We start from the raw sequence: 10,510 nt of genomic DNA on the forward strand, positions 1-10,510 counted from the left end.
TTATCATGGAGACATGATGTCATCCAGTTAAACATCAATCATTTCAACGCGAAGAAATACGTATGAGACAATCACAATACTGTCATACTAGTATGAAACTGATTTTTTTATTTGTTGTTCAGACAATTACTTTGGTTCATTTATCATTCGAAGAACTTACTGCAGATTATATGGGCAAATCGTATCGGATTTTGTGGCATCATGATTGTTGGGCAGATCGTGGCGAATTTTGAGCCATCATGATTGTTGGACGAATCATGACGAATTTTGGACCATCATGATTGTTGCATAGATCGTGACGAATTTTAGGCAATCATGATTGATATTTTCGAATCGTGCTCCAAAAGCATCATGATTGTTGGTCGAATCGTTACTGTTTATCAAAACGAGACGGGCTATTGATATATCTCTCCCTCTCTCTCCCTCTCTCTCTCTCTCATCGTTATTTTGTTTCTAAAAATGAGACTTTATTGTCCTTTCACAGTTAAAGATATCATCATGTCTGTATTTTGAAACAGCCGAAATAACCTCCACGTTATGTAAATATTTCCCTGTATCTCGATGTAATAGTTTGGTATAGCGTCTTTAGCTTTACTTTTGAATGACACGATTCGACAAATAAAGGACGAATGAATGAATTCATAAAGCTTTGATAACTAAGCCTGGGAAATCACTCAACACGCTCAATTCAAATACTGCAGACGCTATCAGCAATAAATGAACGAAACATTCATTTGTGGACAGGAGCCCGGGGTAGCTTAGTGGTCTAAGGCGCTCAACCTTATAAATCACTGACATCCCAGCTACGTGGGTTCGAGTCTTGGGTTCCTTGAATATGTGATAAAGATTGCCAGTAGCTTCACGTAGGTCGATGGTTCTTCCCGGAGTTTTCCATGCTCTTCCTTCGCCATGTATAACCTATAATTTGCTTACAAATGGCAATAAATCTAAAACAGCAATAAGTCTTCTCTCTCTCTCTCTCTCTCTCTCTCTCTCTCTCTCTCTCTCTCTCTCTCTCCTTATTCTTCGCCTTTGTCCTTTTATTTCTCTCGCCTATAAAAAATAATATGAATATTCAGTCCACATGAGGCAGAACGTTTGCCAACATTGACGAGAAAGCAAGGGACAATGATATATAATACCAGCCTACCAGTCTACATATGAACACTGAATTCTCGTCAATTCAACCCCACCATACGGTAAATTCCAATGAACTAAGATGTGAGCTAACACGCCTCTAAGATGTATATATATTGTCGGAATGACGGAAATATTTATCGGATAGAATTGTTTGTTTACGGTGTAGCTATGGTCACTTGCTGTCAAATCCATGTGAACAGTGTCTTTAACCCATCACTTTTATCTTTAGATATCTGTTGTTGAATCCAGTACGTATTTCATATCACTGACATTCATTTCTGCGAAGAATCATATCTAGCTCTAAATACTATTTGTTCACTATATCACATTTATATGTATATACAATGCACAGGTGCTAAATACATATTCATTAACTTTGTTAAAGGTATCAACTTAAATACCTATTAAATAACTAGCTACAAGCAAGCAACTTACCAACGAAGTACATTGGGGTCTTCATACGTCTATAAATGAAGGAAAATATTCCGCTTCGTTAAAATTCTATACTAAGATAGGTTCAACTCGGTCCTTTTCAGCGACAGTCAAAAGCCATCTAAATAAAACTTCCTGGTAAGAAGTGGTGACTGTGCCTGAATCTGTTTATAAAAATAGATGGTGTTGTTTACGTCATTAAGACTAACCGGTAAAATGTCAGCTTTAGTGGAGTTATTGACTGAAAAAGAATACAAGGGATACCGAAGATACCGTATCAATGAGACTGGGCAAGATTTAGTGACGCATTCATCATAGATTTAAACGGGAAATTGTATTTGGCTGAGAGCCCATACCTATAGCACAAATACAGTTATATGAAACTGGTAATTGTTTGCAGTCTTTTATTTTTACTTACTGCACTGTATTAAATATAATACGACGCAAAAGACACGTCCGTCCGATATTTAGACAAAAAGACACACATACATTTCCTTTTTTTATAAAGCGTCTTAGTTAATATAAACAAGTTTTCGTTTCTTGCAATAAATAATTGTATTTTGGTTTTCACAGTAATTTTATCACGCACTTTCAGTTCTACATTACAATAAGAATATTATATATATATATATATATATATATATATATATATATATATATATATATATATATATATATATATATATATATATATATATATATGTTCTAAGTAATATAATTATTACATGCATGATATTTTTAATTATATAATCTACACTTAGGCATAGTTAAACAATTAACTTTTTACAATTGCAGTTATGCAAGCTGAAGTCGGTAATTGTCTTTGGTTGAGAAAAAAGTGCAATTAACCCGAACTGCACGATGAACTGTAAATGAATGTGACAGCAATTAAAGGTATTATGTGGGAGTACTTTTGTTCCAATAACACAAGTAGTATGCAAAATAACCTTTATTCTTTTAATCTGTTGAAACATATAATTTTGTAATAATAACATGAACTTTATAACCGCTAATTTGTAGGATTTTGCGGCTTTAATTACGTATTAAAATGGTTATATGACTGTGGATACATGTATTATGCATATTGGATTATTCTTTGAATAACGATTTGTAGCCTTAATGTGACATACACAGATGGATTCAATAAATTTAATTATTTTGTTTGGTATTTATGGAATATTGCATCAAAAGAACAAATATAAAATATATTTAAAAAATACTTTATTAAATTGTTTCATAGTCATGACACAAGGTAGACAATACATTACAACACTATAAAACTTTATTAAAGGGTGCAAGGGAAACCATTGTACATCATAACAAAGATAGTCAGAAACAAACAAACAAACAACGAATGAATAAATAAATAAATATATGAATAAATAAGTAACATCTCAATAAAGTACATAAACAGTTCTGTAAAAATAAATAATGAAACTGCATAACACTGTAAATAACAAAGACATATTATACACAGAAGTCTTACAAGTGTGAGATCCTAAAGCTAGGAAGGGGGTGTTAAATTTGTATGGGTGCATTCATATAAAGGGAGGAGGAGGAGGAAGGGATAAATTAACAAAACAGTAGTTTTACTTGAAGCTATGGTGTAAGTTAATTGTTCATCATAAATATGATGCATAGGACAATAAACTTACCTGTATCTGTATAACTCTTGGGGTTTGTGTCGGTAAAACTTTTATTTCGAGAATGTATTCTCCTTTAATGAAATAACTAAATATGTCTGGTCAGGAAGGGTGATACTTAATAAGCGTATTTCAAAATCTTTGAACCACTTCGGTGGCCTAAGTGATTATAGCGTCCACCTCGGATATGGGAGGTCGCGGGTTCGAATTGTGGCCGAGTCATACCAAAATACTGATAAAAATGATACTAACAACTGCCTCGCTTGGAGCTCAGCATTAAGAGGTTAGCGTTAGGACTGATCAGCCTGGAGTCAGGATAATGTGGGTGGGTCATGACGCAACATCTCTGCAGCATGATGCCCCAGTGCTAGACATCACTATAAACTGCTATGTTAAAAATCCAAATCAAACACAAAATCTTCGATCTAAATTGAACATGATTATACTTCGTCTGGAACTAAACCTAGTACTCTGGGCACGTATTCACGCATTACATTTTCATGTCGCGTTAAGTCTTTAAGTAGAGTGTAACTGTTCATGTCGCGTTAAGTCTTTAAGTAGAGTGTAACTGTTCATGTCGCGTTAAGTCTTTAAGTAGAGTGTAACTGTTCATGTCGCGTTGTCTTTAAGTAGAGTGTAACTGTTCATGTCGCGTTAAGTCTTTAAGTAGAGTGTAACTGTTCATGTCGCGTTAAGTCTTTCAGTAGAGTGTAACTGTTCATGTCGCGTTAAGTCTTTAAGTAGAGTGTAACTGTTCATGTCGCGTTAAGTCTTTAAGTAGAGTGTAACTGTTCAATTCATCTCCATTCTGTAAATTTAAATTCCATTTCTTTTTACTTCATTTTAAACTCCACTTGTACAAACGCAGAAAACACAGGATTAAATCCCGAAAGACGATATATTAGCTGCTTTTATCACATCTGTAACCTTTAATTTCACAGCAAAATATAATATAAATGTATAATAAGCACAAAAATGTTTTCGTTATTGAAATCTAGACCAAAGATTCATTCTTGCTACAAATGACATTTTCACCAATATGTTTAAAGGTCACCGGCCATACTCCAACATTTTCCTATCTATATCAGATTTGCATTACGTGATTAAAATTAGTTATACTCGCACAAAAAGAACAAAACAATTATCAAGTGTAAAGAAGAAGTAATAATTTAATTACTCGAGATTGAAGTATACAACGCTGTTACTTCCCCTTAGTTATGATTTCCCACCTATAGAGGACGCAACCGGAAATGACGTACATTTATCCCTACAAGACGAAGTACATGCTTCATGTTGTCGAAAAATAAAACACTATAAACTATGGATAGGAAATATTTTAGATGAAACTAATGAAAACTAATTTACTGTTCAGCCTTATATAAGTATGCGTGTACGGCACACTAGATTGTGTCGCTTTCAAAACTGTTCCATTGTTTCAATTTATTTTGAAAATTCCCGTTAATGCAGGTAAAAACAAAATCAATGTTGGCTTCCCTGTGTCGGCAGACTTTATAAAAATAAAAAAAATATCAAAGAAATTGGCACACTTAAAGAATCCAAAGGAACCAAACTTAACTTCCTTTTGTCGGCCGACTCAGAAGAAAAAGTCGGCACACTAAAAAGATACCAAAGTCAAGTTTCCGGGTTGGTTTGCATTGTAATAAAAGAACTGATGTATTTGATATCCTGTCGGTAAGTTTAAACAATGAGTTTATTGCTCCCTGCCAGTTGTGTTTATTACCCGGGCTTCTATTTGTTTGTCATATGTAATCATAATTGATGTTTGCAGGGAAAATATTATACACAGTAATAACTTGCTTTAATAATACTTTTGTAACCCATGCTAGCAAAAAGATTATCATTTGTACTCACATTGAATTTATTTTAAAATAATGATTTATTTTATTTTTTATTTGCGAGATACCGACTTATAGTTAACCTGGATACAATACAATCTGGGTCAGTTTGCAATAAGTAACTTATCATGCGTAAATGGCAGGTACCTTCAAGCAATCGGGTGATACTTTCGTCTCCTTTGCGATTTTGTTATTTGACATAAGCGATACGCACTACACTAAGGATGCATACGCAAGCCGGCATCCGCTACATATGCTGTTCGTGGATATATATATATTTTTAAATAATTTTCGCATGATGAATAAGAAGGAATATATGTAAACAATGCAAGATTAATTTCTTTCATTTTATTTTCAAACAAGTGTATGTTTATCAATTTTTTTTGTACCGTGAGTGTGTGTGTGTTGGGGGGGGGGGGGCACAAATTAAACACGAAATTATTTCCTTTCTAATTTGTACGGAATAATGGAGCAAATATGATTGACGATATTGACCAGTAATGACAAGCTTTCAATTTACGCGCGCAAACACTAGGACAACTTGAAAAATAAAAGCAAAAAATAAAATTTACTGGTAAGAGCTTCATATTGCAGCAACTAAATACTGACAAAATGCTAGACATTATTCTCTCTCTCTCTCTCTCTCTCTCTCTCTCTCTCTCTCTCATGTGTAATCTAGTATGTATTGTATGCAGCTGTGTTACAACTTGAAGCCTAAAATTAAGTATATTTGTTATAATATCTCATGTACACTACCCTTAGCAAAATGTATACGTATTATGTAGAATATTATCTGTTACGTATTTTTGTTTTATAAATGATTATTGATAATTTGACCTGAAGACTTAAATTGAGAATGTCGTTGTGCAGATGCGTGTATTTTTAGCATAAATAATGTATATAAGTATTTTAATTCGAACAAGCAAGATATGTCAGTTTGTGTTTTCTCTCATAAATATGTACGTTACGAAGTATGATTATTTTCTTTCAAAGAATATCAAAACAGTTTGTTTAAATTTATTTATTTTTCTCCTAAAACCTATCTTTCATAGCATCTACTTGTTTGTTTAAGAAAAAGAATGTACAAACTATTGTTAAGTTTGGCCGAATTGTCTTTGGGCCAAATTCACTATAATCCGGCATAAATGATACAACTTTCCCATCCCTCCCCTATTCGATCCCACAGATTAAATACACTTTTTTCTGGTAAACATGGTTTTTCGGAAAAAGAAAGAACGCTTTTTCGCATCATCACTCTTTTGGTTACATCCGTATGCAACACAGTGCACCATATTTGCTGTACAAAAGCACGATTGTACGCTATATCACATAGGCATTTACGTGGGGAAATTAAGCACTCGAATGGCTAGGTTGAATAGACGGGATAAATGTACGTCATATCCGGTTTTGGCACGCGGAAACTACGGATTGTTTACGGAGATTGCCGAATCATTTTTTCATTTTATAAAGTGGATTTTTAAGTCTAATTAAACATTTTTATGGTGTGCATACATAACGAATGCGTTTTGTTATAACTATAATAACATAACACGTTTGTACAATATGCGTAAGAAATAGGAGTATAATAACGTAGAGATTATGTTCCTTTTCTAAGACTACATTCTATCTATGTATTTAACATTGATTAGGCAAGTGATTTGTAAAGTACTAGTAACCAATATCGTGTTTCCGAAGGTTCAGGTACTGGCAGTAGCCGGAATTCGCGAGGAAACTAATAACGTTATTTGGTGGAGAGCTAACCCTTGTTCCCAATAGCTGAATCATACCGGTGTGTGTTACCTGTGCAATCAACATTAACATAAAATAGAAATATCTTTTAGAGCTTAATGTTCGACATCCTAGTTTGCAAACGTGGAAAATTACTTCCCTTAATTGTTCTTTCCAGGATCATGACACAAATCGTGTGGTATATTTTTGTTTTTTTTATACATAGATAGAATGTAGTCTTAGAAAAGGAACATAATCTCTACGTTATTATACTCCTATTTCTTAAAATGTCTTCATTTTCACAGCTTTTTCCTCCTCTTCCTCCTCACTTTCTTCCCTTCTTAGTAGTGAATAGGGGCACCCTAGCGTCAATGGGAATTAGCATTAAAAACACCCCTGGGCAACTCTAGCATCAAGGGAAATTTAACATGGAGAAAAATCGTGGGCAACTCTAGCATCAAGGGGAATTTAACATGGAGAAAAATCGTGGGCAACTCTAGCGTCAAGGGGAATTGAACATGCGGGAATAAAGTGTGGGTCTATCTAGGGACAAGGGTAATTGAACATGGGATTATTTTTTTTTAAAAATAAAAAATAAAAATAAAAAATAAAAATAAAAAAAGGGTAGGCAATCGAAAGTTATTCTCTTTACGAGAAATGTAGGTGGCCCTGAAAAGGGCCTTTGGGTTTATGTTAATATGCCCTTAACATAAAGGGCATCTGCGGCATCTTCTTGTCCTCAAGCTGCGTCTTACTCGAGGGCCATAAATCAGTGTCCTCTTGAGGCAACCTTGTCTTTCTACGTACACTCTTCGTATCCACAGACTGGTGTCTGACTTGTCGACAACGGTCCACTTGGACCGGACATACATGAGCATGTCCGTCCTAAACATCATTGAAGACACAAGGGTGGATGATTCGACTGTGGTCCACATCGTGAGGCGACGAGAACAGGTGAATCAATGCAGTGAACTGCGCTTATTTATAGGTAGAGGAAGGATTGAAACGGATTGAGTTCATTCACCAATCCGAACACGCGTTACAAAATTCAGTTTGTCACGTCACGTGGTCTATATAGATTCGCTAGCGCCTGTGTGCAGTCAATCTATGCGACAGTGATTCAACATGACGGAAACTCAGAAAACGATCCATTGGGGTGCACCATTGCCAAAGCGTATTCCTTAGTGTACCGGCAACGATTCATGCCTGAAAACACCGTAGCTGTCATCCGCCCTCAAACGACCCACTATGTCAAACGTCAATACTCGGTCAAAGCCCTACGTTGGTTACATTACTTGTGCGACAAGGAAGACAAGTGGATTCAGCATGCTCGCAACGGAGGGGGTGAAAAGACCATCGCAACGTAGTCGGTCGATGGCTGGGACTTAGAAAACCCCAAGATCGTGTACGAGTTTAACGGTTGCTTATTTCACGGATGTCCCGTCTGTTACCCTAACCGTGGCACTAAAAATCAGTTTTTGCAACGAACCATGGAAGACTTGTACCAGGACACTTGTCAGCGACGCCTAAAGTTAGAACAGCAAGGATACCAAGTGGTGGAAATGTGGGAACACGAGTACGATCACCGTATGAAAACCGATCCCGAGTTTAAACGCCTCGTGGAAAGTTACCAGTTCATGGACCCACTGAACCCGAGGGATAGTTTGTACGGAGGAAGGACCAGTGCCACCTGTTTGCTGTACCAAGCCGACGAAGAGAAAGGAGAAGAAATCAAATACTTGCACGTGTGTTCGCTGTATCCCTACGTGTGCAAATATTGTCGCTTTCCTGTAGGACACCCGCAATTGTTGACGGAACACATCGACCTGAAAAACATTCGACAATACGAAGGCTTGATCAAGTGCAAAGTTTTGCCTCCCACGAACCTATACCATCCCGTCTTACCTCACCATTGTCAAGCCAAACTAATGTCTCCCTTGTGCCGTACTTGTGCCGAAACGTGCAACCAAGATCAGCCTTGTCAGCACACCCAGGAAGAACGGGCCTTGACGGAAACCTGGGTCAGCGTAGAATTGTTCAAAGCTCTGGACATCGGATACCAACTGTTAGAAGTGTACGAAATTTGCCACTTTCCCAGGACACAACAATACCAGAAGGGTGATCCCAGTCAGAAAGGCATTTTCGCTGACTACGTGGATGCCTTTTTGAAACTGAAACAAGAAGCCAGCGGCTATCCTTCCTGGTGTCACACTCCCGAAGACCAAATACAATTCAAAGAGAAATACTATGAACAAGAAGGCATCTCTTTAGACCACATCGAGAAAAACGAAGGCAGGCGATCGTTTGCCAAAGTGATGTTAAATTGCTTGTGGGGTAAAATGGCACAACGACCGTGTTTACCCAAGACGGAGTATTTGACAGAACCTTCCAGCTACTTCCAGATGATTCACGACAAAATCAAATACATGAAACACGTGGACGTCGTTCGTGAGGATTTGATCTTGGTCAATTACGAAGAAGATCTGGACTTTGTACAAGACGACCCTTTTGGAAATGTCATCGTTGCGGCTTACGTGACAGCCCATGCTCGCTTAAAATTGTACGAAGCTTTAGAACTGTTAGGGGAACGCGTCCTGTACTTTGACACGGACAGTTGCATTTACATCCATCACCCGAGTCAACAGCACCCTAACATCGAAGGAGACCGTTTAGGAGCCTGGACAGACGAGCATCCCGACGACAAGATTCTAAGTTTCGTCAGTGGCGGTCCCAAAAATTACGGCTACGAATACCGGGACAAACAAGGAGAAGTGAAAGGACTGACTCTGAATTATCGTACCAGTCGTGTGGTGAACTTTGGGGTATTGAAAGAAGCCTTGCAATCGGGAGAGGATGAACACTTTAAAGTGACCACCTATCAACCGAACAAGATTGTACGTTTACCCACTCACCACATCGTCAGTCGACCCTTGGAAAAAGTCTATCAAATCGTGTACCAGAAGCGAGTGAGACTTCCCAATCATTTCACCTTACTGTATGGACACGTCGGTATTGGTCTGTATATAAAAAGGAACCCTAGGCAAGATCGATAGTTCATTGTGACTACCAAGACCGAGCGAACAAGATGAATACTTTCAGAGAAACACAAAACAAGTTGTTTAGAAAGGTACAATTCAAGTGTGAGGCTTCTGAAGTGGAATGCGATTGTGAGCCTTGCGATGGGTACGATGCTGTACGTTGTGACCTTAGCGATGCCGTAAAGCATCATGAGAACTTTAGTGTCACTACCCCTATCATGGAAAGTGATGCTGTGCGTGTCAAACCTGAGGGATGCAAAAGTGATGTCACTCGTCCTCTTGGACATTTTACTGTGTTTCGTTTTAAAGGGGAATGTTCACCTTCACGTCTACCCCCCTACGGATGTCATCCAGCCCTGAGCAAACTCCTGTTCATGTCACCCAACCCTCATCGAAACGAACCTGTGAAAGACGAATATTCGTTTCCTGTGCGTTTGTCGGAATACTGCGACTTTGAAAATCGTCTTCATTCGTTCAAAGGAAAATGGCCTAAGTATCTGGGAGGACCGACCCCCGAAGAATTAGCCAGAGCCGGATTTTTCTACTTGGGCGAAGGAGATAAAGTCAAGTACTTCAGTTGCGGTGTGTCACTTCACCACTGGGAACCGCAAGATTCGGCCTACGTAGAACATGCTCGATGGTCACCGAATTGTCATTACTTACCCTTAGGGGA

General features: G+C 37.6%; 1 protein-coding gene across 2 annotated transcripts in view; it reads right to left on the reverse strand.

Moving 5' to 3' along the window:
- The window catches only part of LOC149770157 (hepatocyte growth factor receptor-like), a 77,904-nt gene extending 76,184 nt beyond the window's left edge, over positions 1-1,720 (reverse strand). The window contains exon 1 of one of the 2 annotated variants that reach the window (XM_089949319.1): positions 1,576-1,720. The gene's annotated coding sequence lies outside the window, so the exon portion shown is untranslated. The remainder of the gene's footprint in view (positions 1-1,575) is intronic. The other variant, XM_089949318.1, reaches the window with a different exon arrangement.
- Positions 1,721-10,510: the final 8,790 nt, after the last annotated feature.

Source organism: Sinohyriopsis cumingii, unplaced genomic scaffold, assembly GCF_028554795.1.
Source record: "Sinohyriopsis cumingii isolate HCF-2022 unplaced genomic scaffold, ASM2855479v2 utg002596l, whole genome shotgun sequence".
Taxonomy (NCBI): domain Eukaryota; kingdom Metazoa; phylum Mollusca; class Bivalvia; order Unionida; family Unionidae; genus Sinohyriopsis; species Sinohyriopsis cumingii.